Raw genomic sequence first — 27,906 nt, forward strand, 5'->3', positions numbered from 1 at the left:
TTCCTTTGGTTTGCAAAGTGTCTTATATAACAAGACTGACAGTTTCACATCCAACCTCAACTCGGTGATCAGTGAGTCTTGCCAAACAGCGCTGTAGAGAAAACAAATAATTGCCAGGTTTTCTCAAGTGTTCAATAAAAGGCCCCACAGACGAGACGCGATGTTGGGTCAGATCAGATCTCGTGCCCGGGGGTTTATCGGTGTTCATTTCAAACGACAGCGACCCTCTGTCTTGAATTCGGGCCCGGTATATCCCGCTGTGCCAAGTGAAATATCTCAGACCATTACAAATGAGACCGACGTCTCGCGATTCTAGCCACCCACGATCTCGGGGGGGTGGTGCCATGAGAGACGCGACTAGATGAAAATTCCGCCCCCTCAAGAGGGATAAAATCAAGAGTGTTTTTCTCTCTCTCTCTTCACGTCAGTTTAATTGCCATTTGTTTAATGTTTTGACAATGAGGGTGTTCCAGGTGATCCCCAGCTTAATGATGGAGACCAAATGGTAACCAAATGGACTATTATTTATACTAAAGGGAATCTTTCTCCAAAATAATCAATTACCGCATGCCAGCAAAGACGCATCTAGGTCTGTAGTCAACCCAATTAGCGCAGAAGTCCTGCAGCTGCGGTGTTCTGACTCGCTGACATGACCACTGAACAGCTCCACTATCCGTATCCTGACATAAACCATTATGGTATTGAGCCTTCTACATTCCCCTGGCCAGAGTTGAGTGGGGAATGGCAGTTGATTGAATAAGAAACAAGGCTCCAGCCTCCACGGAAAGACAAAGTGGCAGCGGTTCTCAAACTATGTGTCCCGACCCAACTTGGGGTCGCGGAAGGTGCCATGGGCTCGCACATTGCCGACCATACTACTGTGTATAACGTGTATTTGCCCTTCAACTATAAAATATATATTGTTTTTTATGAGACATGCATTGAGGCTATGCTCCAAAATCCATTTTATTACCTAATTAAATATTAAAACAGCGAAATTAAACAAATATATTCGCTATAGTCTATAACAAAGAGTCTCTCTCTCTCTCTCCCTCTCTCTGTCTGTGCCATATTTGTAGCTAATAATGCAGTATTGATACTTTTACTTAAGTAAAGAATGGGAGTATACTTTTTCCATCACTGCGCAAATTAACTGTTCATCAGCGTGCCGTGAATGCTTTCAGGTGTGTATGTGTATGATCAATATAGGAAATTGCCCATTACATTCTGCATGACATCAAAGCGACATGTTGTGTGAGCATGAGAGAGTTTGAACTTGAACGAAAAAACGCATAACGCACCAATGGATGCGAGGCAGCGAGTGGAGTAGACTACAGAGGCGCACATGGGTATGGTATAACGTACCTTGATTACAGGAGAAAATAATAAAATGTACTTCTTAAAATGAATTCATCATGCTTGTGCTTGTTGCTAAAAAGTAGGTATTGGCAACATGACTAGTGTATTGCATGCATGCCTTCACACGTGCAAGACAACAGCCATGTTACCATACCTTAGCATTTGCAGAACTGACGCTGCTGGCAGGATCGTGGAGCAGCCCGAGGAGGAGGATTTTCTTTTCTTTTTTTTTGACATTATGAGCGAGTGTGCAGGCCTATTCGTGGACTCTTTTTATTCTGACTTTGGTTGGTGTTATTACTGTTATGTTGATATGATTGATCTGAACCAAGCTGGACCCAGTGGATTATGTAGTCTACAAGGAAGCACGTTGGCTGTCTCACCCTGTCTGTCACAGCAATGGATTAATTGGTAGAAGTTGGTGTTACATTCTTCTTTCGTGTATCATCGTCCTTTGCACACAAGTGATAACTGCGCCATCATGACAAAACATTATAAAAACAAAGGTAGGTTGGTAGTCTTCTAGGTACTGTGCGCACACTGGCCGCTGCTCACTTTATAGATATTATAATTATATATTCAGTTATTTTTTTGGCAAGCGAGACGCCAGATGTGATGCGCATCCAGCAAGACACGGCTAAGAGTGTCGCATCTCCAATATCATTGATTTAATAAAATCCATTGCCTCATCCAAGCTTTCAACCAACTGTCCAAAAAGGAAAATGTACCTGTAGGGTTCATTTGGTCCCAACACTGTCAAGTTGCACAAGGTCAATTTAGAGCCCTTATAATACACAGATGCCGTAAAAGATGATTTGACAACTCCAAGCCAAATATATTATTAGCCTATCTTATATAAATATAATAAAGATATTATATATCCCCACGTGTTGTCGTGGGGAAAGGCTTTTTGTGAGGTGATAGAACAGCATACACTGCCCTTGCCAAATCTGCGCAGCAAAAAAAAAAAGAGAGAAAAAAGAACGCCCGTGTCCACTCCTAAAATGCATCAACCAGCATTTTAACGGCAACCAGCCAGACATTAAACAGACATGAGCTTAATCAGCTAATAGCAATTATGAATGTCCAAACCTCGCCGTTGTGGGCGTGCAGTCGCAGAAAAAAAAAAGTTTAACCTCTCGCTTTTTTTTTTTACTGTCCCACCACCTCATCCAAGCATATAGAATAGGGACAGGCCTAGGTTCCTCAATATCATTTAGCTGGGGACCCCCTGGAACTCCCCAAGGACTGGCGGTCCTCTTTGAGGACCAATGAACAAACTGACAGCACGAGAGGCGCAATGATGTGCCCGCAGCCCGCGCGTAAAAGTAAAAAAAAAAAAAGGAATGCAATGGAATGTCTCTGACTTTGAGTATTACATTATATGAATAAGATATTATATATCCCCATGTGTTGTCGTGGGGAAAGGCTTTCGTGAGGTGATAGAATACAATGCATGCCTTGTGGCCAAATGACTGCGCAGAAGAAAAAAAGGGGGGGAAAAAAGAACGCTATAGGCTATAACGTTTTTGAACAAGTGATTACAACATTTTAGGGAGAAAGTAAGCTAAAGTAAAAAGTAAGTAGGCTAATAATAATAATAAAAGTGTAGGCTGTTCTATTGTGAGGTGACAGAATAGCCTACACTCTGCGCAGCCTAAAAAAAAGGGAGGAGCTGGCTTCATATAATCTCAAGCAATCCCGTGAGCTCATTCAGACGACAATAATTGTAAAGGATTCCTACCCGATGACCCGAGAATATCAAGCTTTTTTGATATTATCGGGAGCGCTCCCGACGAGTCCCGAGGTCATAAAAAGCTAATTAACATAATCCGATCGTGTCGGGGTACTGTTCAAGCCCAAGACCGATTCCGGGGCCGACCAAACGATTTTCCCGGGGGGTCATCCCGAAATCTGATCGGGGAGCCTCGGCTCTGGGATCGGCTCAATGTGTATGGGCTTAAAGTCCCCTAACCAGACCGTATAAACCTGTATTGCTGTGTGTAAATCTTACAGCTTACAATTGCGTCACAGCAAAGTTTAACAATGATAACACTTACGTTAAAGTTACCTTTAACCGCGTAAATCCTATAGGCTTACAGTAGCTGATCATATCCCCATGGGCTACAATAACTATCTTGTCCCGCCCAGAATATAGGGCTGCCAGGTCTCAAGTTTTTATGGGCTTAATATTTGTCATGTATGTACACGATAAAGTATGTATATCAATTATTATATATAATTTCATTTCTTACAGATACTTAGTCAGCAAACATTTTAATTTACTAATTAATCAAATCATTGGCAATTGGCAAGATATTATTCTTACACTATTTCTTTCAACAGTTTCAGACAAATGTAAATGTTCTGTAACACAAGTTTCTATGAAGCCCATAACTATAATACAGTCACAACATAATAAAGCATATATTATATGCTTTATAATCTGTTTATATCACTGTATGTTAGATACTCATCATGATTTATTATAATAATCTTAACACATTATAAAGCATTTAATAATGACTTATGGAACAGTAATATTATGTATTAATAGCTAAACGCTCCCAGATATCTTTTGGTAAATATGTATTGTTTATATAATTGTTATTGTGTATTATAGTGTGATTAAAAGTGACTTTATCTGGTCAATGTGTGCTTTAATTTAAGTAATTTCTGAGGATGTAGGTAGAAAGCCTTTTTGTATTTATTTAATATTTATTTACCTTACTTAATACACCCAATGACCAATACAGTGAAATACTATCACAATATAAGGCAAAGTATGATGCATAGTGAAATTATTATAATGGATTATGGCTATGATCATTATAATATCATATATTTACTGAATTTCCCCCTTGGGATAATAAAGGTATCTATCTATCTATCTATCTATCTATCTATCTATCTATCTATCTATCTATAATACACAATTATACCAGTACTTGATAGTTTACATGAAATTCTTCATAATGTTATTATTGTTGTTATAAAGCCATATTATTTCTCATAAGGCTTCACAAGGACTTCACAAGTATATCACCGATTAGGTAACACTTCATGTCACTAAAATACAAGAGGTCTCAGTGTCTTACTTGCTTCAGTGTTGAAATCCTGGTGTAGGTCTGGAGAGACAGGAAGTATGAAGACAGGCTATGAAGTTTCATCAACAAGGACCAGCTCACTGATACATCTCTGGTGTCTCCCTGCCTTATATATTTCTGTAATCCCTTCAGTGGAGAGAGTCAGAGATCTATCTCTATTGTTTACATGAAGTGAGGCCATTCATTATAAATAGAGTGAAGTGATCACGTGACCTGATTCATCTAAGTTCAGTCTGTGCCACTGAGAGAAGGGATTGATTGATTGATTGATTGATTGATGGATGGATGGATCGATCGATCGATCGATCCATCCATCCATCCATCGATCGATTGATTGATTGATTGATTGATTAGAAGTTTGCATTGGAAAAGGTACAGTTTCATGACAGTACAGTTCACTGGTACAAGGTCAACTGAAAGTAATTTTACATTGAGATCCTTTTTGTAATACAACATTCACATGACATTGTATGACAGACAGATGGAACACAGTACTATGCAGAAAAAAAGAGAAAAACTGTTGTGAAAACACAAGGCAAAAATAAATGGTATTTACAACAGAAAGATCAGGGAAGATAACAGCACAGTAACACAATCAACAATTGAAGTAATCAAGCTTTATTGCTTGTTTAGTACCCGAGGGTTAGAACAATCAACATGCAATGAAAGACTCCCCATCACGGCAAGGGAGATCCTGATTTATTTTTAAAGAGTTCCAACCAATTAGTATGTAACATGATTTTTAAAATAACATTATATAGTTTCCATTGAGCATTTTAGTGTGATGAGGAACTTTAAAGTGTCTTGATATAAGGCATATTTTATCCACTTCAGATTGGGGTACATGTGCTCGTTTGTTGAGGTTTGTTCATGGTTTTAAAGTCCCCAGGGAATTAATCAGGACCCACAATAAATGTGGACTCTAGTGGTAAATGGGAATGGGAATAATTTGCATAATATTATTTTTCTAAGTAAACTGCAATTTGTTTGAGGAATATGACAAGTATACAACGTCAGCCACCGCAGCTATAGTGTCATTGACTTGGCAGAGAAGCCCCCAGGACATCAAACATGGCATGGACGATGCAGTTGGAGGGCTTCGTATCGGCACTAAACAGCTAAGACGGGTATGGCTGCAGGCATGGAGTCACCTACCTCAGCAGATCTTTCTTGTCAGACCTCTTGTCTCAGAACGGAAGCGGGGTGCTTTTTCGGCACGCTTCCGGCACTTGCGACTGACGTCACATAATATGGCTGAAAACAGCAGACTTACAAGCTCACAACGCTTTGTGGGCTTGTAGATCGTCTGTTTTTTCCACCCAAAACTGCCACCGACAGCTAAATGGATAAATTATTATTGCAGAAAATTCCTCTTCAAACCATTATTGAACACTGGAAAATAACACGTTTCTTAATAATTAGTTAATTTATTTTAATAATAAATATCAGCGGCGAGGGATCCCCGGGGACCCCCCCTGAGGACAGCGGTCCGCAAGGCGTTATTATGATTCACACCACAGCTCCAGGCAAACCCCGCCTGCGGAAGCTTTTGATTGGCTGAACCAGACCTAGGGGAGCGCTTCTTTTGCACCGTGCGGAGGTGCCGGGTGGGATGACCACCTAAACCTAACCTCAGTAAAACTATGCCTAACTCTAACCCTAACCCTACCTTAACCTCAGTAAAACTATGCCTAACTCTAACCCTAACCCTAACCTTAACCACGGCACCTCTCACGGACCTCCACTGCGGTCGCACTGTGGTCAGCGGGCGAGCCGGGCGAGGGACCCCCGCAGGGCGGCCGACTCACGGCCACCGTGCGGGGGTCCGTCGACCCTTCACCGGGGTGTCTCTTGCGGACCGCCGGTCATCAGGGGGGGTCCCCGGGTGTCCCTCGCCGCTAATATTTATTTTTAAAAGTTATTAAGAACGTTTTCTTTTTTTATAATGTTATTTTCCAGTGTATGGTTTTCCAGAATATGGTTTGAAGAGGAATTTTCGGCAATAAGAATTAATGCAATACTGTTATTTATTATTAAAAGTTACTTTTCATTGTAAAGAATGGGAATGTAGTTTCCGTGTTCAATAAACCGCCAGATGTGCAGCGCCAAAAAGGCAGACGAGCCAAAGTTGACCCTGTTGACTTGCCGTTGTACCTGAGACGAGAGGTCTGACAAGAAAGATCTGCTGAGGGAGGTGACTCCACCCCTGCAGCCATACACTCTTGGAGAAGCTAGAGAGCCTGGTGATCCAGACATACTGTAGGCCCAGCAGTGAGCAGGACCTGGAGGTGAACTGTGGTCACAAGCATATCGGCCAAGGGCCTCAACACTCAATGAGGAGAAAGCAGAATCAAGTTGGGAGATTAATGTAAAAAACAACTTGAAAAGATAGCTCAAAGCTACATGACAATGTTTCCTTAAATAAAATAAAAAATACAGAATTTTTGATTAAATACAGAATGGCCCAATGTTTTCCCCCAGACACTTGATAATCTATCCTGCCTGCCTGCCTCCCAGCAGAAAAGAAAAATTGGAGTTGCGTTGTTTTTTGAGAATTAGACGATCTACAAGCTCACAACATGTCAAATGCTGTGCATTATGAGCTTGCAGATTTACTATTTTCCCTATTTTTGTGCAACAAATTAAGTCTGGGCCTAGGCCATTCATTTACTGAGAAAACAAAAACATAAAGAACAAATTCAACACTTTTCAACCTATCTTCATATCTTCATGAAGCTTAGACTGACCTACAGTCAGTTTATTAGTAGGGGTTCATGCCATTTTCTCTATCAAATGAATGCTGGTGTTGACAACACTGAGCTAGCTTCTCGTTGGCTTCTTTTCACTCTTTTCCAGAGTCATCCTTCTGTTTTCACTCAGTTATTCGCTCATTTCTTCTGCATATCACTCTTTCTATTTGATATTATTTGTTTCGGTCGGTTTGGGTTTCTTCTGTATAATGACAATCATCATAATCATAATTATAAAGTTCTCAATAAATGTGTCCTGATGTTATCAATAACATTTCATGTTACATATTAAACAGATGTTTCATATTTCAGAACATGTCCTTACAGGTGATGAGGCTCAGGCTGCCAGCCTGCCACACACAATATTGCCATGCTCAATATTCTCTTCAAGCCTTTATTTCATGTTTCATTTTAGGAGAAGTCATTCTTTTTTCAAAGTTATCCATTCAAGCCCAAAGATGTAGGCCTACCGGTAAATGCAAAACATTTACAATCCAAGCCTGCAATCGATCAAAACACACAAGTAGAACCCATTGAAATATGTACAACCCCACACATTCCAGGAATATTACACATTACAAGAATAACTCAACATGAAAGCTAAATATCTGTTATAATATTATCATCAATATGATAGTTCGGTTGTACAGTAGATTCCTACAACATTGTAGTTAATGCTGTCCTGATAAAATATATAGATACTTGTGATAAGTAACACAATATTCTCATCAGCTGAAGCTGCTTTACAAGGTTTGAATTTTGTGTTGTATGTAAATATTTAATTTGTTTTTCTTTCTGGCAAATTGTTTCAAACGTAAAAGTTCAGTTCATTTTGTGAATGAAAACAAACTCAACTTCAGTTCATTAAAACAAACAGTCCGTCAGCGTGAGAATCCAGTCCAGGTGTTTGTGTTGGTAAACAGTGAGCAGAATGGATATGAAGATGATTTTTGATCATAGATGACTGTCACTGATGATGAATGAACACTTTGATAAAGGAGCTTACCGGTATGCAATCCCAATCCGGTATCCAGAGGAGCATAAGCTGTTCTGTGAGGAAGAACAAAGAGCTGTGTGTCATTTATGTGACGTAACTCACCACACTGGTCACAAGCTGCTTCCTATCGGACAAGCAGTCAATAAACTGAAGGACCAACTGAAGCCTGACCTCAAGTCTCTACAGGACAAGAGGAACAAATACAAAGAGTTTGAACAGAAATACAACGACGTGGTTCAACACAACAAGAAGCAGGTGGAGACCGCAGAGAGGCGGATCAGAGCAGAGATTGAAAAGATGCACCAGTTCCTGAGAGAGGAAGAGAAGGCCAGACTGGCTGCTCTGAGGGAGGAAGAGGAGCAGAAGGGGAAGATTGTCAGCAGAGAGATGAAGATCATTTAGGAGCAGATCTCCTCTCTCTCAGACAGCATCTCTGCTGTAGAACAAGAGCTACAGAAACTCAGTGTGTCATTTCTCAGCAGTTATAAACACACTCAGACCAGCGCCAGAGTCCAGTGTAAACTGTCAGAACCACAGCTGGTCTCTGGAGCTCTGATAGACGCAGCCAAACACCTGGAACACCTGACCTTCAGAGTGTGGTAGAAGATAAAGGAGAAGGTCAAGTTCACTCCTGTCATTCTGGACCCAAACACAGCACACCCCTGGCTCTGTCTGTCTGAGGACCTGACCAGTGTGAGACGTAGAGACACAGAGCAGCAGCTTCCTGACAACCCAGAGAGGAACACTATGTATGCCACTGTTCTGGGTTCAGAGGGCTTCAATTCAGGAAAAACACAGCTGGGAGGTTGAAGTTGGAGAGCATTCTGACTGGCGTGTAGGTTTAGCTAAAGAGTCTGTATACAGGAAGGGAGAGAGATTTGCCTCAGCAAAACACGGAATATGGTGTTTATGTCGTAGCAGTGGGAAGTACACTCTAATGGTGAAGGAAAAACCCTCCCATTGAAGAGGAATCCTCAGAGGATCAGAGTCCAGCTGGACTATGACAGGGAGGAGGTGTCCTTCTACGACCCTGAAGACATGACTCGCATCTACACTCATAAAGACACTTTCACTGAGAAGCTCTACCCATTTATATCTCTTGGATATGAAGGTGATTACACAACTACTGATATCAAAGTCTGCCAAGTTGATGCATCTCTCTTTGGGATGTTAAAGTGATTGCATTGATTTGATGTACTGAACAAAAACAGCTGCATTACACTAGTATGACAATAAGGTTTATCTGTCATTCAATGTTTCAGTTCAGCATTAGAGAGGATCAGTGGAGCAACTCTCTCATTAGTGCAGCAAACACTGTCACATATTTAATACTGCAGTAGCAGCTCATTAGTGTTGTATACTATACATATGATCCTTATAGTGTTCATTATTCATCAATGACAGTCATCTATGATCAAATCATCTTCATATCCACTCTGCTTACTGTTTACCAGCATAAACACCTGGACTAGATTCTCACACTGACTGACTGACTGACTGACTGACTGACTGACTGACTGACTGTGTGTCATCAACTGTCTGTTTGTATTGACATTTTTTTTTTTTTTTTTTATGAACTGAAGTTATTTGTTGTCATTCACAAAATGAACTGAACTTTTACTTTGAAACAATTTGCCTGAAATAAAAAAGAAAAGTTTGGACAACTTTGGGACTACTACATTTCTTATAACATTCAGCTTTATGTTCAAAATTAAATACGGTATTTACATTCAACACAAAATTCAAACCTTGTAAATCAGCTTCGGCTTGTGAGAATATTGTGGTACTTATCACAAGTATCTATAGATTTTATTAGGACAACATTAACTACAATGTTGTAGGAATCTACTACAACAGAACTATCATATTGATGATAATATTATAACAGATAGCTTTCATGTTGAGTTATTCTTGTAATTTGTAATATTCCAGGAATGTGTGGGGTTGTACATATTTCAATGGGTTCTACTTATGTGTTTTGATCGATTGCAGGCTTGGCATTTACATACATCTTTGGGCTTGAATGGACAACTTTGAAAAATAATGACTTCTAAAATGAAACATCAAATAAAGGTTTGAAGAGAATATTGAGCATGTCTTTGATTTATTCCGTTAAAATAAACGTGTGGCAGCCTGAGCCTCATCACTTGTAAGGACATGTTCTGAAATATGAGACATCTGTTTAATATGTAACATGAAATGTTATTGATAACATCAGGACACATTTATTGAACAGTAGTATGTATACTGTAGTCTGAGAAATGTATAATTATGATTATAATAATTATGATTAGTATTATTATACAGAAGAAACCCTAACAGACAAAAAACAAATAAGATCAAATATATTAAATTAATAGGAAGAGTGATATGCAGAAAAGAAAATTGTGAATAAGGGTATAAACAGAGGGATGATGAAAAGAGTGAAAGAAAGCTAGAAAGAAGCTAGCTCAATGTTGTCAACACAGCTGCTAGCATTCATTTGATAGAGAAAATGGCATGAACCTTGTACTAATAAACTGACTCCAGGTCAGTAGAGACTTTCAAACATGCTTGTGTTCTGTTCTCTGTATTGACTAATAAACTGACAGGTCAGAAGCTTCATTCTGCCATTCTGCTTGTTTTCACCTGTGTGATAGCGCCCTCTAGTGGACGGCATTCAACAGCTTGTAGTCTGCTGTGTGAGTTGAGTTGTGCAAAGTGACAGCATCTTTTCTATCAAAATCGACACACAACCCCATAGACACTTTTCGCTGTTAACGACATGTCCAAAATAGGGAACAAAATAAACCATTGTTTTATTAAATTATAGCTTGTTCTAGTTTTGTTTTGTTGTTATTCTGACCATATTTAGTAGGCGGGTTTCTGAACTGCCCACAGCCCTCCTAAGAGACACAGACCGAGTAGGAAAGAATTGTGATATTTTCTCATGAACAAATTAGTGAGGACCAATTATGTGAAGATAGGTTGAAAAGTGTTGAATTTGTTCTTTATGTTTTTGTTTTCTCAGTAAATGAATGGCCTAGGCCCAGGCTTCATTCGTTGCACAAACATAGGGAAAATAGTAAATCTGCAAGCTCATAATGCACTGCATTTGACATGTTGTGAGCTTGTAGATCGTCTAATTCTCAAAAAACAACGCAGTTCCAATTTTTCTTTTCTGCTGGGCATCAGGCAGGCAGGATAGATTATCAAGTGTCTGGGAGAAAACATTGGGCCATACTGCATTTAATCTAAAATACTGTATATCTTTTTTTATTTTATTTAAGGAAACATTGTCATGTGGCTTTGAGCTATCTTTTCATGTTGTTTTTTACATTCATCTCCAACTTGATTCTGCTTTCTCCTCATTGAGTGTTGAGGCCCTTGGCCGATATGCTTGTGACCACAGTTCACCTCCAGGTCCTGCTCACTGCTGGGCCTACAGTATGTCTGGATCAGCAGGCTCTCTAGCTGTTTAGTGCCGATACGAAGCCCTCCAACTGCATCCTCCATGCCATGTCTGATGTCCTGGGGGCTTCTCTGCCAAGTCAATGACACTATAGCTGCGGTGGTTGACGTTGTATACTTGTCATATTCCTCAAACAAATTGCAGTTTACTTAGAAAAAATATATTATACCATTACCCTTATCTTCCCATTCTGATTTACCACTGGAGTCCACATTTGTTGTGGGTCCTCCTGATTAATTCCCTGGGGATTTTAAAACCGTGAACACTCCACAACCTCAACAAACAAGCACACGTACCCCAGTCTGAAGTGAATTAAAGATGCCTTATATCAAGACACTTTAAAGATCCTCATCACACTAAAATGCTCAATGGAAACTATATAATGTTATTTTAAAAAACATGTTACATACTAATTGGTTGGAACTCTTTAAAAATAAATCAGGAGGTCCCTTGCCGTGATGGAGAGTCTTTCATTGCACATTGATAGTTCTAACCCTTGGGTACTAAACAAGCACTAAAGCTTGAATAATTCAATTGTTGATTGTCTTACTGTGTTATCTTCCCTGACCTTTAAATACCATTTATGTTTGCCTCGTGTTTTCAAAACAGTTTTTTCTCTTTTTTTTCTGCATAGTACTGTGTTCCATCTGTCTGTCATCCAATGTTATATGACTTTTAGTTGACCGTGTACCAGTGAACTGTACTGTCATGAAACTGTACCTTTTCCAATGCAAGCTCTAATGAATGAATGAATCAATGAATCAATGAATCAATCAATCAATCCCTTCTCTATGTGACGCAGACTGAACTTTGATTAATCAGGTCAGTGATCACTTCGCTGTATTTATAATGAATGGCCTCACTTCATGTAAACAATAGAGATAGATCTCTGACTCTCTCCACTGAAGGGATTACAGAAATATATAAGGCAGGGAGACACCAGAGATGTGTCAGTGAGCTGGTCCTTGTTGATGAAACTTCATAGCCTGTCTTCATACTTCCTCAGTCTCTCCAGACCTACACCAGGATTTCAACACTGAAGCAGGTAAGACACTGAGACCTCTTGTATTTCAGTGACTTGTAGTGCATGTGAACTGATAGGTGATATACTTATGAAGCCCTTGTCTATAATGCCTTAAACATTTAAGGGGGCGGCTGTAGCTCAGGAGGTAGAACGGGTTGGCCAATGATCAGATGGTCGGAGGTTCAAATCCTGGCTCCTCCACTCAACATGTCAAAGTGTCCTTGGGCAAGACACTGAACCCCACATTGCCCCCAATGAGTTGGTTGGTGCAAGCTTGCCACCATTGGTGTGTGAATGTGGGAAGTGAGGACGCTTCACTTCCCAATGTATGAATGAATGAACCATTATAAAGCGCTTTGAGCACTTGGAAAAGCGCTATAAAAATGCAATTCATTATAAACAGTAAGGAATACATACAACATTATAATCTGTATGATAACTCATAAGGCTTTATAACAAAAAATAATAACATGTAGACTATCAAGTACTTTACTGGTCACTTACTGTTTATTATGGATAGTATAATCGTGTATTATAATGATCATAGCCATAATCCATTATAATAATTTCACTATGCATCATACTTATTTTGCCTTAGTGTGATATTTCACTGTAATGGTCATTGGGTGTTTTAAGTAAGGTAAAGAAATATTAAATAAATACACAAAGGCTTTCTACCTACATCCTCAGAAATTACTTCAATGAAAGCACACATTGACCAGATAAAGTCACTTTTAATCACACTATAACCCTTAAGTTCTGTTCAGATTCACTACACCTTCGTTCTGTTCGGGTCATTTTGACCCGGGGGATATTTGGTTTAAAAAAAACAACACTAATATAAAATTTTACTTAACAAATCATCATGATACATTGACTTTGACTCAATACCAATCATTTCATATGATATATATGGTAAATGTTTGCATTTCTGCTTTGCTATATCACATTAAACACTGAAAGAGCTAGGCGTTTTTAATGATTTAGCTGAAATTCATGTAAAAAAACTACTTTATTTAATACTGGGCAATATTGCTCATGATTATAGGACGAAATGAAAATCAGACAATATTTTTATGAACTTTTTTTTTTTTTTTCAACATGCCCATTAATTGAATACATCAAGAGCTGAACACACGTGAACACACATGAACATCACATATGAATATACACTTGAACGTATACACTAGGACAGAGGTTTTCAAACACTTTGGTCTCAGGGAACCCCTGTAAACAACATTTTCATCCACAGCACCCCTGAATTACAGTGTTACTTTACAGCACCTTATGTTTATGTAAAATAATGTAAAATTTCCCCTAAGATACAGTACCGTCACAAGGAAAACTTCAGATAAGTGAGGGGTGAGGGTGAGGGGTGAGGAGGGGAGGGGTGAAGAGGAGAGGGGGTGAAGGGTGTGTGGGGGGGGGGGGGGGGGGGGGGGGGGTGAGGGCGACAGGAGGGGGGAGGGGGGGAGGAGGTGACTGTGTGTCTGTGTCAGGGGTGTCCAAACCTTTTTCAAAGGCGGCCACATTAGAAAATATTAAAACACTCAAGGGCCGACTATATCTCCTGACAAAATGTACTTTCGGTCGGACCATAACAAAGTCACATACATATGCATACACAATTGTATTTAACTATCATCAATATTTAACATCAATGGTTTTTTGTCAGGTGTCTGCTCACATTACTAAATGTAACCAGACGTACAAGGTAAAACATAACAACAAAATAGCCTTTCTTTGACCCCTTCGGCATGAGAGCAAAAAGAATACTACTCTAAAATATTCTTGTTTGACGGTGCTGGCCGGGCCGTTTATAGTACAATTTAGGAATGAAGCTGCGGGCCGTATAAAATGTGTCATCGGGCCACACTTGGCCCCCGGGCCGCAATTTGGACACCCCTGGTATACAGTATACATGCTTTCTTTTATTTCTATGCATCTGGAGTGGCGGGGGGAGGGGGGTGGGAGGGAGGTGGGGGGGGGGGTTGGGTTGGGGGGTTGGGAGGGGAGGGGGTAAGGGTGAGGTGAGGGGGGTTGGAGGGAAGAGGGGTGGAAGGGGTTAGGGGGTGATTGTGTATCTGTGTTTGTACATGATTCCTTGCATTTCTGTGCATCAGGGGGGGGGTTAAGTGTGGGGAGGGGGGGGTGCGGAAGGGGGGGGGGGGGAGGGTTCGGAATGGGGCTTCAGAAGGGGGGTGTTAGAAGTGGGGGTGACTGTGTGTCGGTGTTTTGGCATAATACTGTGTATTTCTGTGCATCTGTGCTTCCGGGTCAAAATGACCCGAACAGCACTTAAGGTTCAAAAAATATGAGGGGGGTGTATCATGGGTGTAGTGCAAACATTTTTTTTTTACATGTTCATCTCAGAAGAATCTTTAAGGCCAGTGAGTTTCAGGTGGAAACAATTTAAACTTCTCCCTTTTTTTCCCAAATGAAAATGTAAAACGGGTCAAAATGACCCGAACAGCACTTAAGGGTTAATACACAATAACAATTATATAAACAATACATATTTACCAAAAGATATCTGGGAGCGTTTAGCTATTATTACATAATATTACTGGTGCATAAGTCATTATTAAATGCTTTATAATCTGTTATGATTATTATCATAAATCATGATGGGTATCTAACATACAGTGATATAAGCAGATTATAAAGCATATGTTGTGACTGTATTATAGTTATGGGCTTCATAGAAACTTGTGTTACAGAACATTTACATTTGTATGAACTTGATGAAAGAAATAGTGTAAGAAAAATATCTTGCCATTGCCAATGATTTGATTAATTAGTGAATTAAAATGTAATCTAAGTATCTGTAAGACATGAAATTATGTATAATAATTGATATACCGGTACATACTTTATTGTGTACATAAATGACAAATATTGAGCCCATAAAAACTTGAGCCCTAGCAGCCCTAAATTCTAGGGGGGACAAGATAGTTATTGTAGCCCATAAGGATATGATCAGCTACTGTAAGCCTATATGATTTAGGTGGTTAACGGTAACTTTAACGTAAGTGTTATCATCGTTAAACTTTGCTGTGATGCAATTGTAAGCAGTAAGATTTACACACAGCAATACAGGTTTATAGGACTGTTAGGGGACTTTAAGCGGGTTTAATCTGGTCATTCATTGAAAGATATTGAAGCAAATGAGATAATCACACTTATTGAACACTTGAGAAAACCTGACAAACATTTGTTTTCTCTACAGCGCTGTTTGGCAACATCACTGATCACTGAGTTGAGGTTGGATGTGAAACTGGCCAGTCTTGTTATATAAGACACTTTGCACACCAAAGGAAATGGCAGAGAAAACAGTCAAGGTGTTGCGTTGTGAACATCGAGAGGAAGCTAAGCTGTTCTGTGAGGAAGAACAGAGAGCTGTGTGTCATTTCTGTGACTTCCCTCACCACCGTGGTCACAAGCTGCTTCCTATTGGACAAGTAGTCAATAACCTGAAGGACCAACTGAGGCCTGACCTCAAGTCTCTACAGGACAAGAGGAACAGATATAAAGAGTTTGAACAGACATACAATGAAGTGGTTCAACACAACAAGAAGCATGTGGTGACCACAGAGAAGCAGATCATAGCAGAGTTTGAAAAGATGCACCAGTTCCTGAGAGAGGAAGAGAAGACCAGACTGGCTGCTCTGAGGGAGGAAGAGAAGCAGAAGGGGGAGATTGTCAGAAGAGAGTTGATGATCATTTATTATCAGATCTCCTCTCTCTCAGACAGCATCTCTGCTGTAGAAAAGGAGCTGCAGAAACCCAGTGTGTCATTTCTCAGCAGTTATAAACGCATTCAGACCAACGCCAGAATCCAGTGTACACTGTCAAAACCACAGCTGGTCTCTGGAGCGCTGATAGACGTGGCCAAACACCTGGAAAACCTGACCTTCAGAGTGTGGGAGAAGATGAAGGAGAAGGTCAAGTTAACTCCTGTCATTCTGGACCCAGACACAGCAAACCGCTGGCTCTATTTGTCTGAAAACCTGCTCAGTGTGAGACGTGCAAAGTCTGCAGACACAAGGCAGCAGCATCCAGACAACCCCAAAGAGGTTCACTAAGTATGCCACTGTTCTGGGTTCAGAGGGCTTCAGTTCAGGAAAACACAGCTGGGAGGTCGAGGTGGGAGAGAATTCTGACTGGAATATAGGTTTGGCTAAAGAGTCAGTTGACAGGAAGGGAGAGATACCCAATGTCTCACCAAAATATGGATTTTGGTGTTTATGGCAGAGAAGTGGGAAGTACACTAATGGGCTTAGAAAAACCCTCGCATTGAAGATAAGTCCAGCTGGACTATGACAGGGGGGAGGTGTCCTTCTACAACCCTGAAGTTATGACTCACATCTATACTCATAAAGACTTTCAATGAGAAACTGTACCCATATATCTCTGTTGGAAATACAGGTGGTAACACAACTACTGATATCAAAGTCTTTCAAGTTGATGCATCTCTCTTTGGGATGTTAAAGTGATTGCATTGAGGTGATGTACAGAACAAAAACAGCCGCATTACACTAGTATTACTTTAAGTAACAAAATAAAGTTTATCTGTCATTCAGTATTTCAGTTTAGCAATAGAGAGGATCAGTGGAGCAACTCTCTCATTAGTGCAGCAAAACGGTCAGATATTTAATACAGCAGCAGCAGCTCATTAGAGTTATATACTGTACATAAGCTCCTTTATCAACATTGGCGGCGCTGGGGGGGGGGGCCTGCAGGTGCTTCAGCACCTCCAAAAAAGCCCATAGCACCCCTGTAGCACCCCCAAGAAATGCTCAAGCAAAATATATATATTTTCACTCATTCACTGTCATCAAATAAAATAATCTTTGTTAAAATCTGTGACATTATTTATCATTATTTATTATTTACTGGTCATATTATTAATATCCTATGTATTAATAGGCGAAGGTTTGGCGCTCTTGAATGTATTATCGACTGACTGACTGACTTGACACAGTCTATATTACATTATTTACGGTACCTGATCGGTAGCACCTGACAAGCTTTGAAGCTGGGAAGCGGAAGTAATTGCACGCGGCGGGCGGTTTGTTGATGCTACACAACACAGAGCACACAGAAAATGGATTGTTTCTTGGTCAGGCGGCCTCGCGTTTTGGAAAATGTGGATGAAAATGCCAATCCTATGGAGGCGGAGAAGTCTCAAGCTCCGTTAGAAGAAGGCGACAATATCAATATCGAAGACGAGGAGGAGGAGGAGGAGGAGGGGGAGCTCGGTGGTGGTGCTGCTACATTCAGCGATGATGACATGATCAACAACAACACGGCGGCTGCCAGTGACAGTGTTGATACCCTGGATGTCAGCCAACAGCCAAATGAAGGACCAAGGCGTCCAATGTTGAAATCATACCGAGCTGAGACGTTTGGAAATCAGAAAAGGAGCGTCAATAAGCACTGGTATGATGATTACGTCTGGCTGGAATACAGTGTCACCCGGGACGCAGCCTTTTGTTTTGCATGCAGGCATTTTTTTTTTCGACCAGCCAGCCAAACCTACGCAGGAATGCTGAGGCCAGGGCTTTATCCGCTATCATAGACGAGACGTTTGTTTTGCACCTGACTCTCTTCGCAGATTTATTCAAACTGACAAAATTCATGTCTGATCAGTTGCAGTCCCCCAGTCTTGATCTAGCAGCAGCAGGAGACCTGGCCGAGTCCGTTATCAGTTCCATCTCCGAAAAACGCACTGAGGTTGAATGGAACGATATTAGGAAGCGAGCAAATGAGCTGAGCCTGAAAGCTGGAATCACACAACCCCCCGCAGCACAGCCTAACAGCGCAGAAACCCCACCTCAGCCACCTAACCCACCACGCGAAAAAAGACAGACCCATCCACCTCGACACTTGGAATCTTTTGTTGTGGAGGCTCCAATAGAGAGTCACAATACCACCATCACCATGGATAATATGCGACAGCACTCATACTATCCCGTTATTGACAGACTCCTAAGTGAGATGAATAGGCGCTTTTCACCAGAGGCAAACAGTGTTCTAATGGGTGTGACAGCCCTCAGCCCTAAGCACAAAACCTTTCTTGATAAGAAACATATACTGCCAATGTCCCAATATTATGGCATCGATGAAGAAAACCTAACAGCAGAGTTACACCAAGTCAAGCGGCTGTTGCAAAAAAAAGGAGAAGGGACAAGTCATCAACAGCACGGTGGAGTTCCTTTCACTCATGGGCCCGTACCAAGATGCATTTGGAGACATTTATAAACGTATGCATAGCAGTGACCCTTCCCGTTTCATCAGCCAGTTGTGAACGGAGTTTCTCCTGCCTCCGGCGCATCAAGTCATACCTGAGAAACACCAGCGGTGATACTCGCAACAGTAACCTGGCTTTTTTGACAATAAACACCAGGAGGACAAAGGATCTGGACGTGGATGAAATCATCGATGCCTTTGCAGCCAATCACAACAACAAACGCATCGTTCTGCTATGAAGACGTCTTATGGTGAGTGACTTGTTTTATTATTACCATATGCGCTGTTTGGGTTGGGAGACTGGACACTGCCAGTATGTTACAGTGGCCACTGAACCCGTTAGCTATAGCTGTGTGTCTCTAAATAATGCATATGGACGGTTATATTTTTTAAACTCTGGCATAGCTTTTTGATGGGTTATAGAGGGCAGGCGCTGATTGTTGAGCAAGTCTGATTCTGTTCTGTATTGCTCAGTGGCCGTGCGTTTCGCGGCCCGTTATATGCGCACTCTCTCTCTCATTCTGGCTACTGCTCACTCGATCTATCTCTACCCCCCCCCCCCCCCCCCCCCCTCTCTCTCTCTCTCTCTCTCTCGCAGAGCCAAGTGCTTCTGTGCTGCTATGGAGAGGCGAAATGGAAAGAAGAATGTGAATGGAGTGGACGTGGCTGTTTCAGGGTTATGTTGTGTGTCATGCGTACTCACAATCTTTGTTTAATGTAGCCTAAAGCATCAATGCCTTGATGTAAAAAAAGTATATTTGTTTTGGAATACAGTAAGTGTGGCACAGGGATAATGGTTCCTGCTTAGTTCTAGGAGAAAAAGTTGTGTCAGAAATTGGCTGTACGGGCCTGCACCTATATTGTGTACCTTGATGTAAAAAATAAATAAAAGGGAAATTTGTTTTGTAATACAGTAAGTTTGGCACAGGGATAAGGGTTCCTGCTTAGTTCTAGGAAAAATAGTTGTCAGAAATTGTCGTAAAAAAATACATTTGTTTTGTAATACAGTAAGTTTGGCACAGGGATAACAGTTCCTGCTTTCTAGGAAAAAATAATGTGACAGAAATTGTCTGTGCCTGGACCTATATCATGGGGTCCTTTGTTGATGGCCATTTCTTGACTGAACAGTGATTTCACTAAAGACTTTTTCTTTTCAATAATAGTACACTATGCTATTTATTTATTTTTTGTTTGTTTTGTTTAGCAGAATAGTGGATTTTGCACTGCTGTTTATTAAGATTTTTGGCTTTATGTAGGCTAGTGGAGCCCAGCAAAATAAATACAAATAAAATACAAATATGTTGTTTAAAGATGCCATTGTTGGTCCCTACATAATGTGCATGGTTTTGTGTTTGTTGAGGCTCTTGTATATTCAAATTGGTAGGCTATATCCACGACCACAACTATTAACACCTCCATTAATAGCCAAGTTCCCTTCCAGCACCCCCATTAAAAATTGCCTGGAGCCGCCAGGCGCCACTGTTTATCAAAGTGTTCATTCATCATCACTGACAGTCATCTATGATCAAATCATCTTCATATCCACTCTGCTCACTGTTTACCAACACAAACACCTGGACTGGATTCTCACACTGACGGACTGACTGATCTATTGACTGTGTCATAAACTGTTTGTTTGTAGTTTTTGTTTGAATGAACTGATGTTGAGTTTGTTTTCATTCACAAAATGAACTGACTTTTACGTTTGAAACAATTTGCCAGAAAGAAAAACTAATTAAATATTTACATTCAACACAAAATTCAAACCTTGTAAAGCAGCTTCATTCAGCTGGTGAGAATATTGTGTTACTTATCACAAGTATCTTTATATTTTATCAGGACATTAACTACAATGTTGTAGGAATCTACTGTACAACCGAACTATCATATTGATGTAATATTATAACAGATATTTAGCTTTCATGTTGAGTTATTCTTGTAATGTGTAATATTCCTGGAATGTGTAGGGTTGTACATATTTCAATGGGTTCTACTCATGTGTTTTGATCGATTTCAGGCTTGGATTGTAAATGTTTTACATTTACATATACATCTTTGGGCTTGAATGGACAACTTTGAAAAAAGAATGACTTCTTCTAAAATGAAACATGAAATAAAGGCTTGAAAAGAATATTGAGCGTGGCAATATTGTGTGTGGCATGCAGGCTGGCAGCCTGAGCCTCATCACTTGTAAGGACACACAATATGAAACATCTGTTTAATATGTAACATGAAATGTTATTGTTAACATCAGGACACATTTAATCAGAACTTTATAATTATGATTATGATGATTATTATTATACAGAAGAAACCCAAACCGATGAAACAAATAATATCAAATAGAAAGAGTGACATGCAGAAGAAATGAGCGAATAAGTGAGCGAAAACAGAAGGATGACTCTGGAAAAGAGTGAAAGGAAGCCAACGAGAAGCTAGCTCAGTGTTGTCAACACCAGCATTCATTTGATAGAGACAATGGATCGAACCCCTACTAATAAACTGACTGTAGGTCAGTCTAAGCTTCAATCTGCCATACTGTTTGTTTTCTCCTGTGCGATAGCGCCCTCTAGTGGACTGTACTCAACAGCTTGTAACCTGCTGTGAGTTGTGCAAAGTGACATCTTATATCAAAATCGACACACAACCCCATAGACACTTTTCTCTGTTAGAGACATGTCCAAAATAGGGAACACAATAAACCATTGTTTTATTAAATTATAGCTTGTTTTAGTTTTGTTTTGTTGTTGTTCTGACCATATTTAGTAGGCTGGTTTCTGAACTGCCCACAGCCCTCCTAAGAGACACAGACCGAGCAGGAAAGAACTGTGCTATTTTATCATGAACATTAGTGAGGACCAATTATATGAAGATAGGTTGAAAAGTGTTGAATTTGTTCTTTATGTTTTTGTTTTCTCAGTAATTGAATGGCCTAGGCCCAGACTTCATTTGTTGCACAAAAATAGGGAAAATAGTAAATCTGCAAGCTCATAATGCACTGCATTTGACATGTTGTGAGCTTGTAGATCGTCTAATTCTCAAAAAACAACGCAGCTCCAATTTTTATTTTCTGCTGGGAGGCAGGCAGGCAGGCTGGCAGGATAGATTATCAAATGTCTGGGGGAAAACATTGGGCCATTCTGCATTTAATCTAAAATACTGTACATCTTTTATTTATTTATTTAAAGGACAACTTTAGTTTTTTACAACAAGGGTTCATATTTTAGATTGTAATTAAAGAATATAAAAGATGAGTGTTAAATTGATTTCATTTACTTCTTTCTATTGTTTTAGAGATTCTTATTTCAGTGGTTGGGGGCATGCATACAAGTGGCTAAGTATGTCATTTTACACAGAATAAGCCCATTCCCAAAATACAACGCAACCTTTCCTGGTTGGATGTGACTTATGGGGACTAGAAGTGTTACTGTAAATAGCAATAAAGAAACTGCTGGCTTATTGTGTCTAAATAGACACTTGCCCCACATTTTAGCATGGTAAACGCGATAAAACAATAGAATGAAGCAAATGAAAACATTTTAACAATCACTTTTTCTTTTCTCTAATTACAATCTAAAATATGAACCCTTGTTGTAAAAAAACAAAGTTGTCCTTTAAGGAAACATTGTCATGTAGCTTTGAGCTATCATTTCAAGTTGTTTTTTACATTCGTCTCCCAACTTGATTCTGCTTTCTCCTCATTGAGTGTTGAGGCCCTTGGCCGATATGCTTGTGACCACAGTTCACCTCGAGGTCCTTTTCACTGCTGGGCCAACAGTATGTCTGGATCACCAGGCTCTCTGTTTAGTTCGCTGCTGGTTGTTTAGTGCCGATACGAAGCCCTCCAACTGCATCCTCCATGCCATGTCTGATGTCCTGGGGGCTTCTCTGCCAAGTCAATGACATTATAGCTGCGGTGGTTGACGTTGTATTCTTGTCATATTCCTCAAACAAATTGCAGTTTACTTAGAAAAATAATATTATGTAAATTATTCCCATTCCCATTTACCACTAGAGTCCACATTTATTGTGGGTCCTGATTAATTCCCTGGGGACTTTAAAACCATGAACAAACCTCAACAAACGAGTACATGTACCCCAGTCTGAAGTGGATAAAAGATGCCTTATATCAAGACACTTTAAAGTTCCTCATCATACTAAAATGCTCAATGGAAACTATATAATGTTATTTTAAAAATCATGTTACATACTAATTGGTTGGAATAGATCAGGATCTCCCTTGTCATGATGGGGAGTCTTTCATTGCATGTAGATTTTTCTAACCATCGGGTACTAAACAAGCACTAAAGCTTGATTAGTTCAATTGTTGATTGTGTTACTGTGCTCTTATCTTCCCTGATCTTTCTATTGTAAATACCATTTATGTTTGCCTTGTGTTTTCACAACAGTTTTTCTCTTTTTTTCTGCATAGTACTGTGTTCCATCTGTCTGTCATCCAATGTTATATGAATGTTGTATTACAAAAAGGATCTCAATGAACTGTACTGTCGTGAAACTGTACCTTTTCCAATGCAAACTTCTAATGAATTATTCAATCAATCAATCAATCAATCAATCAATCAATCAATCAATCAATCAATCAATCAATCCCTTCTCTCAGTGGCGCAGACTGAACTTTGATTAATCAGGTCAGTGATTACTTCACTCTATTTATAATGAATGGCCTCACTTCATGTAAACAATAGAGATAGATCTCTGACTCTCTCCACTGAAGGGATAACAGAAATATATAAGGCAGGGAGACACCAGAGATGTGTCAGTGAGCTGGTCCTTGTTGATGAAACTTTATAGCCTGTCTTCATACTTCCTCTGTCTCTCCAGGCCTACACCAGGATATCAACACTGAAGCAGGTAAGTTCAGGTTCAGGTTCAGGTTCGGTTTATTAGTCAAATGCGTATCCATACAAGTACAGACAAACAATGAAATGCTTGTGCCAAGAGCACTCTCAGCCTTATTGCACACAAAACAATACGACAACAACAGGTCACCCAGGACAACCCAAAAAACAACAAAACAACCATACAGTGTGACAGTGTACAGTTTAAAAACTGCGTATATTGCACATGACTACCTACGTCTCGCTTCCATCTCTTCGTTAAGCAACCTGATTGCTTGAGCATAAAAACTATTACTGAAACGGGTGGTGTGAGATTTGATGCTCTGGTAACGTTTTTTTGATGGGAGGAGATAGAACAGGGAATGGGCGGGATGACAGCTGTCCTTTAAGATGTTCTCTGTCTTTTTCTTACAGCGTGTGTTATAGATTGTGTGTAGCTGTGGTAATTCTGTGCCAATGATTTTGGCAGCTCTCTTCACAATTCTCTGTAACTGTTTACTGTCTTGAGCAGTCACGTTACCAAACCACACTGTTATGCATCCTGTCAATACACTTTCTATGGTACAGCGATAGAAATTAACAAGAGCCTTGGTGCTTAGGCCAAATCTCCTGAGGCGCCGCAGAAAGTACAATCGCTGCTGCGCTTTCTTAAGGATACCTTCGCTGTTTTGAGACCATGTGAGTGAGTTTGTTATGTGAACACCCAGGAATTTGAAACTGTCCACTATGTCTACAGGTGAACCATTTATGGTTACGGGACTGTGATTGACTTCAGATTTCCTAAAGTCAACGATGATCTCTTTTGTTTTACTAACATTTAGAGAGAGATTGTTATTCTGGCACCATAGGGTTAGCTCTTCAATTTCCCTCCTATAGGCCCTCTCATCATCGTTGGATATTAGTCCTATAACCGTGGTGTCATCTGCAAATTTGAGAATAGAATTATTGCCACACCTGGCAACACAGTCATAGGTGAACAGACTATACAACAAGGGACTGAGGCAACAGCCCTGGGGCGCTCCAGTCCTGGTCAATATCTTAGATGAATGCTTGTTCCCTATTCGTACAGATTGTGGCCTGCCTGTCAAAAAGTCAAACAGCCAGTTGCAGATACTACTGCCCAGACCAAGACCCCTGAGTTTCAACACAAGCTTAGATGGTACAATCGTGTTAAAGGCAGAGCTATAATCTATGAAGAGTAGTCTGACATAAGAGTTCTTATTCTCCAGATGTTTCAAGGCAATGTGTAGTGCGAGAGAAATAGCATCATCGACTGATCTATTAGCACAGTATGCAAACTGTAATGGATCAGTATTGGCAGGGATAATGTGCGTTATATGTGATATAACCATTTTTTCCAGACACTTCATAAGAACAGAGGTCAAAGCCACAGGGCGATAATCATTAAGACAGGTGACAGGTTTTTTCTTTGCTATGGGTACAATTATGGTTTCCTTGAAACACAACGGTACCACACACAATGACAGGGACATATTGAAAATGTCAGTAAAGACTCCCGAAAGCTGGTCAAAACACAACTTAAGGACACGTGAGGCAATCCCATCAGGACCGGCCGCCTTATGAGTCCCAACGCTTTTAAAAGTTTTACTCACATCTCGTTGTGTCACCTGCAGCTCCACCGCACCGGGTGTACCCCGCACCGGTGTAACTGGGTCCGTGTTGTGAGATTCAAAGCGGGCGAAAAAGTTATTCAATTCGTCCGGTAGAGAGTCCGAGGTGTTAATAACAGCCGGCTTCGGTTTGTAATCCGTAATCGCATGCAGCCCTCTCCACATACGCCGTGCGTCACAGCCACTATAGTTGTTCTCCAGTTTGTCCCTATATTGTCTCTTAGCGTCTCTGATCGCCCTCCTCAGGTCGTATCTGGATTTTTTGTACCGTTCCTCATCCCCAGATTGAAAGGCGGCTCGGCGCTCCCTCAACTTCAGACGAGTATCCTGGTTCATCCACGGCTTCTCGTTGGGATAGGAGCGAACGGTTCGCGCTGGGATGCAATTATCCACACAGAATTTAACATAGCTGGTGACAGTGTCAGCATAGTTATCCAAACTTGTGGCTGAGTCTTTGAAGATGGACCATTCTGTCGATTCAAAGCAGCCCTGGAGTTTAGATACATTATCTGTGGACCAGCACTGTACAGACCTCACCCTGGGTTGCTCGCTCTTCATTCTCTGCTTGTAGGCAGGTAGTAGTAGCACCGCATGGTGGTCAGATCTCCCAAAGTGGGGCCGTTCAGAAATTGTTTGGTAAGGAATTTATTCCCAGGGTTTTATTAAAATTCCTGACTATTATTGACGGGTTTCTGGTCCACATTACACTGATAAGAACTAGATGCGTGTGCAGGTCGCTACCAAGATTAGCCAATGAAACCAGCGCTCCCCAAAACAACAGGTTTGGGGATTGGTGGAATTGATTACATGATACAGTCACCTGTGCATTTACTCTCAATGTATGTAAACAAGAAACGTGTCTATTGAACACTTGAGAAGACAACCTGACAACAGAACATTTGTTTTCTCTACAGCGCTGTTTGGAAACTCACTGATCACTGAGTTGAGTTTGGATGTGAAACTGGTCGACACTTTGCAAACCAAAGGAAATGGCAGAGAAAACAGTCAAGGTGTTGCATTGTGAACATCGAGAGGAAGCTAAGCTGTTCTGTGAGGAAGAACAGAGCTGTGTGTCATTTCTGTGACTTCCCTCACCACACTGGTCACAAGCTGCTTCCTATTGGTCAAGTAGTCAATAACCTGAAGGACCAACTGAAGCCTGACCTCAAGTCTCTACAGGACAAGAGGAACGAATATAAAGAGTTTGACTTTGAACAGAAATACAACGACGTGGTTCAACACAACAAGAAGCAGGTGGTGACCACAGAGAAGCAGATCAGAGCAGAGTTTGAAAAGATGCACCAGTTCCTGAGAGAGGAAGAGAAGACCAGACTGGCTGCTCTGAGGGAGTGTGGGAGAAGATGAACGAGAAGGTCAAGTTAACTTCTGTCATTCTGGACCCAAACACAGCACACCCTGTGCTCTGTCTGTCTGAAGACCTGACCAGTGTGAGATGTACAGGCACAAGGCAGGAGCTTCCTGACAACCCAGAGAGGAATACTAAGTATGCCTATGTTCTGGGTTCAGAGGGCTTCAGTTCAGGAAAACACAGCTGGGAGGTTGAAGTTGGAGAGCATACTAACTGGAATATAGGTTTGGCTAAATAATCTGTTGTCTGACAGGAAGGGAGAGAGATATGCCACACCAGAATATGGAATATGGGCTTTACAGCAGAGAAGTGGGAAGTACGCTAATGAGCATGGAATACCCCTCCCATTGAAGAGGAATCCTCAGAGGATCAGAGTCCAGCTGGACTATGACAGGGGGGAGGTGTTCTTCTACGACCCTGAAGGCATGACTCACATCTACACTTATAAAGACACTTTCACTGAGAAACTCTACCCATTTATAGGTGTTGGAAATACAGGTGATCACACAACTACTGATATCAAAATCTGCCAAGTTGAAGCATCTCTCTTTGGGATGTTAAAGTGATTGCATTGAGGTGATGTACAGAACAATAACAGCTGCTTTGCACTAGTATGACTTTAAGTAATAAAATAAAGTATCTGTCATTCAGTGTTTCAGTTTAGCAGTAGAGAGGATCAGTCTACGGTGCAGATCCTATAAAAGCATAGGGGGGGACGTGCGCGTGCCCGATTTCGTTTTTTTTGCGTGCAGAGATCGGTTTTCGGGCGGTTTTACCCCCTCATTTTCCTTCAGATACAGGCATTAACGGTTTGATGATGTATTATTTATGTACTTATCAAGTTATCACTAGTACTGCAATAACCAACACAACCAAAGCTTAAAACACACTTCAACACAAACACTGACATTAAACAGTCCTCTCGTCATAACCAACGTTTCTTTCATGTTTCTATGGTTAACTTTTTACCTCAAGAACACCGACTATAGCAGCAATTTGGCACAGCGACCGTTCATCACTCAAATCACTGGCCACAATAAAATACAGTATCCTACTCAGAACTCAGAAGCATGACAGCATACAGGCATTAACGGTTTTATGATGTAT

At 40.6% G+C, this 27,906-nt stretch overlaps 1 pseudogene across 1 annotated transcript; it reads left to right on the top strand.

Moving 5' to 3' along the window:
• Positions 1-8,192: 8,192 nt before the first annotated feature.
• On the top strand, positions 8,193-27,365 carry LOC308283163 (annotated as a pseudogene). The gene is made up of 5 exons: positions 8,193-9,388; positions 10,146-10,149; positions 12,650-12,709; positions 16,006-16,632; positions 26,804-27,365. The product of its transcript is annotated as an uncharacterized misc_RNA (transcript).
• The last annotated feature ends 541 nt before the right edge of the window (positions 27,366-27,906 follow it).

Source organism: Nannobrachium achirus (genome assembly GCF_963921795.1).
Source record: "Nannobrachium achirus genome assembly, chromosome: 4".
Classification (NCBI taxonomy): Eukaryota; Metazoa; Chordata; class Actinopteri; order Myctophiformes; family Myctophidae; genus Nannobrachium; species Nannobrachium achirus.